The sequence below is a fragment of the Elephas maximus genome, chromosome 7 (assembly GCF_024166365.1).
Source record: "Elephas maximus indicus isolate mEleMax1 chromosome 7, mEleMax1 primary haplotype, whole genome shotgun sequence".
NCBI lineage: Eukaryota > Metazoa > Chordata > Mammalia > Proboscidea > Elephantidae > Elephas > Elephas maximus.
This window is the reverse complement of record NC_064825.1, coordinates 115,982,554-115,989,365: the sequence shown is the minus strand read 5'-3', so window position 1 is coordinate 115,989,365 and position 6,812 is coordinate 115,982,554.

The window sequence follows — 6,812 nt, the reverse complement described above, 5'->3', positions numbered from 1 at the left end:
CAGTGTAAGAATTAAAATAATTTATTTTGGAGTTTATAACACACAGAGATACAAAAAGTATAACAGTAATAGCCAAAAGGGGAAAGAGAGAATAGAGCTACATAGAAGTAACATATTCTTATCACTAGAATTACGTTAGTGCAAATCTGAAGGAATCACTGTTAAGTTTTGGTCTATATTGTAAGGCCTAGAATAAACACTAAGAAATAACACAAGAAATAGTAAAAATATTATTAAAACTTACACTAGAAAATATTCACTTTGCAAAAGAAAAGATTAAAGGAGGAATGGAGAGAGAAAAAAAAGAGCTACATACAAAACAAAAGGTAAAATGGCTTCAAGTATAAACACAATCCAGTCAAAATAATCCAGTCAAAAGTCAGAGGTTGTCAGACTAGGAAAAAAAAAAAAAAAATTGAAGATCCTACTATATGCTACTGAAGGTGACAAATTTTAGATTCAAGGACACAAGTAGATTGGAACTAAAGCAATGGTGTTTGCATCATGATTGTCTACTTTGTCTTTCTCATAAAGTGCTGAAAAAAGTAACAATTGACCAAACCAAAAAGGTAAAGTATAAAAGATCTGTAGGTATCCGGAGAAATCCAGTTGATGGGATTCAAATCTCTGAATGGAAAGCTAAAAATTTGAACATATGCAGAAATAGTGCAAGTTCCTCTGTTGTAATGAGAAGGACAGAATAAGAATGGAAAGATGAAGGTATGTTTTTGTAGATGCAGGTAGATTTTCATATTTATTACCAGGCATTTGAGGATGTTCCTATCTGATACTTTCTATTTCTTCTTTTAACATGAATGTGAGGTAGCTAGAGGAATGGAATAGGAGTTTGGGACATCAGAAACTACAGAATAGCAAGAAAGATTTTGAAATATTCATGTCAGAAAGAGTTTGTTTAAGCCAGTGTGGCACACTCAGACTCAATTAAAGGGAGTCTGATGAAGGGATTGTTCAGAAAATGTGAACAGGAATAGTGAAATCAACGGGAGCTGGGAAGGTATCACCTGTTGACCAAAGAAGCTAGAGGAAGAACCTATTCAGGAACTTGGAGAGGACTGCAGCCAAGGAAGATGAGTTCTGTGATAAGATAAACCAAACCAAACCCACTGCCGTTGAATTGATTTTGACTCATAGCGACCCTATTGGACAGAGTAGAACTGCCCCACAGAGTTTCCAAGGAGCGCCTGGTGGATTTGAACTGCTGACCTCTTGGTTAGCAGCTGTAGGACTTAACCAGTACGCCACCAGCGTTTTCTGTGATAAGATACACGGCCTTTAAACAGGAAAAAACGCCACCACAGATCTTCAGCACAACTGAGAAGGAACAAAGGAAAAAGTGCATTACTCTTTTTCTTCTCAAATGTTCATCTCTTTAATCTCCATTGGCAAAAAAAAAAAAAAAAAGTTGCTATCAGTTCCACCTCATGGCAATCCCCTGAATATCAGAGAAGAACTTGCTTCAAATGGTTTTAAACGGTTGAGTTTTCAGAAGTTTATCACCAGGCCTTTCTTCTATGCACCTCTTGATGGATCTAATCTCCAAACTTTCAGTTAGCAGCTGCATGCACTAACCATTTGCATCACCCATGGACTGTCTTCCCTTGGCCAAACCCAATCAGAAGCCAAGTTCAAGGAAACCTGAGCGATCAAAACCAGGGTTTAGTGACACAGGATGTAAACGAAAGCAGAGTTGGGTGGGAAATGGAAGTGGGCCAGCAAAACACTGTCTAAAAAAACATTGTCTAAAAAAACATCGACTAGCATGGTTTATTTCTTTTGCCTTTCAGCATCCACTCTTGTGTTTTATCTTCAAGGAGGGGGGAAAAAAAAGACAGGGGGAACACAAAAGATCCATTGCTACCATATCGAATCAGGTGATGTAAATTCAGTATTCCTTTCATTTGGATCTTAAATAGAAAACATAGCCAACACCAGCCTTCGTGTGAGGCAGTCAGTGAAAACAGAAAAAAAATATATACATATATATAATTAGCAAAACAATATAAATGCATTTTAGCTGTTGAGGCCAGTTTAACATTCCCCATTACTCTTTGCCGGAATTTAGGTTGGTCAGTTTTCTTTTCCATTTTTTTTTTAAATTTGGTGTTTATGTGTGTGCGTGTGTGTGTGTGCTGATTCAAAGCTTCATTCTAACAGAATTTAAGTATTAATGGCCTTTGTAAGTCTGGTGGTTTCAGTTTTCCATTCTTCAGCACTTTTGGACATGGGGTACTAATAGTTAACCCAGTAAAATCTCTGGTTCCAGGCATGCTCTTTTTTAATTCCGTCAAGCAGCAGAAACACATTTTCCTTCCTTGGTGATATTGAATATTTAATAATCATCCTACCCGAGATAATGACCTTCTCCCCTTCCTATTCCTAAATTGCTACAAGGAGCTCCAAAAGGCTGAATGTGAGGGCAATCACAACTTTCATTTTAATTGAAACTTGACTTTTTACTCAGTGGAACCATTCTTCTCTTGAATACTAGTAATTCAGTAATAATGCAGTGAGCCTAGAGTCACAGGAGGAGGAAGTAAATTAAAAAAACACAATATTATGTTAGATCTAGTTTTAATAGTGACTGTTCCTAGTTCCGCTTTTTGAGTTCCAAATCCAATAATTCTGACTGTATGGGAGAAGATGCCCCTGTCTCTCTGTTAGCTTCTGTCTTTTATGTCTCGAAAGAAATTGACTTAAAACGCAATCTTGTAGATTGAGTCCTGACTCATTAACATAATTGCCTCTAATCCTGCCTCATTAACATCATAGTGGTAGGATTTACAATGCACAGAAAAATCACATCAGATGACAAAATTGTGGTCAATTACATAACGGTGGAAATTATAGCCCAGTTGATACACATTTTGGTCAGGCACAATTCAACCCATAAGAGCCTACATGAGTTATATATGAATTTTCTTAGAGGTCATTCCAACAAAGCCTGCAGTTGCCATTTTTAAGAGCACAGCTGCTAACCAAAAGGTTACTAACAGGAAGGTTGGTGGTTCAAACCCACCCAGCGCTCCCCAGGAGAAAGTCCTGGCAATCTTCTTCCTTAAAGATTGTGGTTGTTGTTAGGTGCTGTCAAGTCAGTTCCGACTGATAATTACCCTATGCACGACAGGATGAAACACTGTCCAATTCTGCGGAATCCTCACAATCATTGTTATTCTTGAGCCCATTGTTGACGCCACTGTGTCAATCCATCATGTTGAGGGTTTTCACCTTTTTTCACTGACCCTCTAATCTACCAAGAATGATGTCCTCCTCCAGTACCTGGCCCCTTCTGATAACATGTCAAAAGTATGTGAGATGAAGTCCACCATCCTCACTTCTAATAAGCATTCTGGCAGTACTTCTTCTAAGACCCATTTGTTCATTCTTTGGCAGACCATGGTATATTTGATGTGCTTCACAAGTTTCATAATTCAAAGGCATCAATTCCTCTTCAGTCTTCCTTACTCATTGACCAGCTTTCACATGCATAAGAAGTGATTGAAAACACCAGGTGTTTCAACCATGTGCTTCAGGTGCTACTCAGTCCTGTAGGCAAAGATCTCAGTGAGATCTTTGCAGCAGATTCACCCAATGCAATGTGTCAAATAATTTCCTGATTGCTCCTTCCATGGGTGTTGATTGTGGACTCAAGTGACAGGAAAACCTTAACAACTTTCACTGTTTTCTCCATTGATCATGATGTTGCTTATTGGTCCAATTGTGAGGATTTTTCTTTTCTTTATATTGAGGCGTAATCCATACTGAAGGCTGTGGTCTTTGTTCTTCATCAATAAGTGCTTCAAGTCCTTTTCGCTTTCAGCAAACAAGGTTGTGTTATCTGGACTTCGCATGTTGTTAATGAGTCTTCCTCCAAAACTGATTTCCCATTTTTCTGCATATAGTACAGCTTCTTAGATTATTTGCTCAGCATACAGATTTAAAAAATATGGTGAAAAGTACAACCCTGATACACACCTTTCTTTACTTTAAATCACACAGTGTCTCCTTGTTCTGTTCCAATGATTGCCTCTTGGTCTAAGTACAGGTTCCTCATGAGCATAATTAAGTGTTCTGGAATTCCCATTCCTTGCAATATTATCCATGATTTTGTATGATCCACAGAGTGCAATTCCTTTGCATAGTCAATACACAGGCAAAAATCTTTCTGATATTCTATGTTTTCAGCCAGAGTACATCTGACATGAGCAATAATATCCCTTTTTTCACACCCTCTTCATAATTTGGCTTGAATTCCTGGCAGTTCCCTTTTGATGTACTGCTACAGCCACTTTTGAACCATCTTCAGCAAAATTTTACTTGTGTGTGATATTAGTGATATTGTTCAATAATTCTGCATTCTGTTGTACTTTCTTTGAAATGGATACAAATATGCATCTCTTCCAGTTGGTTGGCCAGGAAGCTTTCTTCCAAATTTCTTGGCATAAATGAGTGAACACTTCCACCTCTACATCTGTTTGTTGAAACGTGTCAATTAGTGTTCTGTCAATTATTGAAGGCTTGTTTTTTGCCAATGTTTTCAGGGCATCTTGAGCCTCTTCCTTCAGCACAATCGTTTCTTGATCATATGCTACCTTCTGAAATGTTTGAATGTTGACCAATTATTTTTGGTACAGTGACTCTGTTCATTACTTCCATCTTACTTTGATTTTCCCTGCATCTTTTAGTATTTTCCCCCATTGAATCCTTCAACATTGCAACTCAAGTCTTGAATTTTTTATAAAATTCTTTCAGTTAGAGAAATAAAGAGCATATTCACCTCCTTTGGTTTTCTATCTTTGCACATTTCATTATAATACTTTTTCTTCTGCAGCTGCCTTTTGAAGTCTTCTGGTCAGCTCTTTGACTTCATAATTTCTTCTTTTCTCTTTAGCTACTCTACTTTCAAGAGCAAATTTGAGAGTCTCTCCTGACACTCATTTTGGTCTTTTCTTTCTTTCCTGTCTTTTTAATGACTTCTTGCTTCATATATAAAGTCCTTGATGTCATTCCACAATTCCTTTGGTATCTGGTCATTAGTGTTCAATGTTTCAAATTTATTCTTGAGATAGTCTCTAAATTCAGGCAGGATATACTCAAGGTTGTGTTTTGGCTCTCGTAGACTTCTAATTTTCTTTAGCTTTGGCTTGAACTTGCATATGAGCTACTGATGGTATGTTGCACACTTGGCCCTTGGTCTTGTTCTGATTGATGATATTGAGCTTTTCCATCCTCTTTCCACAGATGTAGTCGATTTGATTCTTGCATATTCCATCTGGAGGAATATTCCACATGTATATATTCCACATGTATAGTTGCCGTTTACGTTGTTGAAAAAAGGTATTTGCAATGAAGAAGTCATTGGTCTTCCAAAAATCTATCATGTGACCTCCAATGTCGTTTCCATCACCAATGCCATGTTTTCCAAGTAACGATCTCTCTTCCTTGTTTCTAAACTTCACCTTCCAATCACCGGTAATTATCAATGCATCTTGATTGCATGTTTGATCAATTTCAGACTGCAGAAGTTGGTAAAAATCTTCAATTTCCTCATCTTTGACCTCAGAGGTTGTGGCATAAGTTTGAATAATAGCTGTATTAATTGGTCTTCCTTATAGCCATATGGATATTACCCTAATATTGACAGCATTATACTTCAGGATAGATCTTGAAATGTTCTTTTTGTCAATGAACATGATGCCTTTCATCTTCAATTTCCCATTCCCAGCATAGCAGACCATATATGGTTGTTCAACTCAAAATGACCAACACCAGTTCACTTCAGTTCACTAATGCCTAGCGTATCTATGTTTCTGCATTCCATTTCATTTTTAATGATTTCCAATTTTCTTACATTCATACTTCATGTATTCCACATTTTGATTATTAATGGATGTTTGCAGCTATTTTTTCTCATTTTGAGTTGTGCCACATCAGCAAATGAAGGTTCCAAAAGCGTGACGCCAACGACATCATTAATGTCAACTCTACTTTGAGGAGGCAGCTCTTCCCCAGTCATTTTTCAAGTGCCTTTCTTCCTGAGGGGCTCATCTTCTGGCACTATATTTGACAATGCTCAGCCACTATTCTTAAGGTTTTAACTGGGTATTTTTTTTCAGAAGTAGACAGCCAGGACTTTGTTCCTAGTCTTAGTTTGGAAGCTCAGCTGAAACCTGCCCACCATGGTGGCCCTGCTTGTATTTGAATAGTGGTGGCATAGCTTCCAGCATCACAGCAACAGGCAAGCCCCCACAGCATGACAAACTGACAGGTGCATGGTGGCCCCTAAAGATTCCAAAAATTAAAAAAAAAAAAAAAAAACTTGTTGCTGTCCAGTCAATTCTGACTCATAGAGACCCTAGACTACAGCTTAGAAAATCCTATCGGGCATTTCTACACTATCACGCGGGGTCAATATGAGGCAAAAATAAACTCAACTGCATCTAACAACATTAACAGAGACCATTCCAGACCTACTAAATGAGACTCTGTGATGTTAATAGCTGACCATTTTACCACTTGAATATATATAAAACTTTAAAACCAATTTTCTTAACTTAATTCCTGTTCCATACACACTTAGGTCATCATTGAGCTTCAGTCACTAGGAATATATATGTGTGGTGAAATAAGCTGAGTTTGTTGTGGGTGGAACATTTAGGGGTATAGAGAGTGACAGAAAAGATCGACCAGTGCTGGAAATGGAAGCGATAAATATGACTGTAAGTTATAGGAACACTTTTAGCAGTTACAAAAGTACTGTTAAAGAAAAGCAATTGCCCTTTTAACTATTTCAC